The sequence below is a fragment of the Triticum dicoccoides genome, chromosome 1A (genome assembly GCF_002162155.2).
Source record: "Triticum dicoccoides isolate Atlit2015 ecotype Zavitan chromosome 1A, WEW_v2.0, whole genome shotgun sequence".
Classification (NCBI taxonomy): Eukaryota; Viridiplantae; Streptophyta; class Magnoliopsida; order Poales; family Poaceae; genus Triticum; species Triticum dicoccoides.
In genome coordinates this window covers 564,734,976-564,736,811 of record NC_041380.1, presented here as the reverse complement: position 1 = coordinate 564,736,811, position 1,836 = coordinate 564,734,976, and positions in this window count along the sequence as shown.

Below are 1,836 nucleotides of genomic sequence, written 5' to 3'. Positions count from 1 at the left end.
CAACACATAAAATCATTCTGCTTGTTTGCCTCAGCCGCATCGAGAAACTCATGCACGCCCTTAATGTACTCGCAGGTGTGTCTGTCACCGTACATCCATTCCCGGTTCATCTGCGTGCATTATATATAATTAAGTGTCCAAATTAATAGAAGTTCATCATCACATTAAAACCAAAGTGCATACATAGTTCTCATCTAACAACATATAGCTCTCCACAGCATCTAATTAATTAAACCATATATTGAAACTATGTAAAACGTTTCAATGTGAAAACAAATGCGATCATAATCGCAACCAAGGTAACAATTGATCCAATGGCATAATGATACCAAGCCTCGGTATGAATGGCATATTTTTTAATCTTTCTAATCTTCAAGCGCATTGCATTCATCGTGATCTTGTGATCATCGACGACATCCGCAACATGCAACTCCAATATCATCTTCTCCTCCTCAATTTTTTTATTTTTTCCTTCAACTAATTGTTTTCTTCTTCAACTAAATTTAACCTCTCGACAATAGGGTGGTTGGCATTTCCGATTCACATACATCCTACATAAATAAAATCTATGTCACGTTGGTCGGCATAATTTTTATAAACAATAAATGAACCAATAGTTAAAAAGATAATATATATACCACATCCGAATCATAGACAAGACGAGGGCCAACGGGGGCGGATACCAAAACCATCGCACTATATAAGATGCAATAATAAAAGTAAGAAAATAATACAAGTATCTATGTAAACATACAAGTAAGAATATTTTTCCTTTCAGAAAGAAGATAAGAACAAGAGGCTCACCACGGTGGTGCCGGCAATGAGCTCGGCGCGGGTGATCGACGGCGGTGAAGACGGGGACGGGGCGTGACGGACCGCTAAACCTAGACAAATATTATGGAAAATGGAGCTTGGAGGACGAGCTTGGAGAGGAGAAATTAAGCTTAAGTAGTGTGGCTCGGGCATTCCATCGAACACCTTGTGTGCATAGGAGGTGAGCTAGAGCACCACCAAGCCCTCTCCCCCTCGGCCAGAAAAAAACAGAGCAGTGTGCTCTGCTCTTACGCGAGGGGTATATATAGGCACCTCATTGGTCCCGGTTGGTGGCATGAACCGGGACCAAAGGGGAGCCTTTGGTCCCGGTTCAAGCCACCAACCGGGGCCAATGGTGGTGGGCCAGGAGCGAGGCCCATTGGTCCCGGTTCGTCCCACCAACCGGGACCAAAAGGTCCAGATGAACCGGGACCAATGGCCCACGTGGCCCGGCCGACCCCCTAGGCTCACGAACCGGGACCAATGCCCCCATTGGTCCCGGTTCTGGACTGAACCGGGACTAATGGGCTGACCCGTCCTGGACCAAAGCCCTGTTTCCTACTAGTGCTGCACTCTCACCTGAGGACACACTTGCCGCTGCCGACCACTGCTCTCGCAGGCCGGACCGCCGCTGCCCGCACGTCGCGAGACAATCGCGCTACCGCTGCACCACCATTGTCGACCACCGTACCAACCCGCCGTCACCACACTACCATCATATATCGTCGCGCCACCGTTCGTATATTGACAAGTTGGGGACATACATCAAGTTCGGTATTTGTGAAGGAATTATTGAAAATTAGAGAAAGCACCACACCTGCAACCCCGATAAATTAATTGAAAGAGCCCCAGTAATCACTTATTGCAAAAGATTTATTGGGAAGTTGCACGCATGCAGCTGGTCGCATAGGTGTTAGGTCATCTCCAGCGCAGACCTTGAACCGCCAGTATCCATTCGGATTTAGTTGTCCTGACCCCGAAAGCCATCCAACGCTGGGTCCCCATCCATCCGCGGAGTAGCCC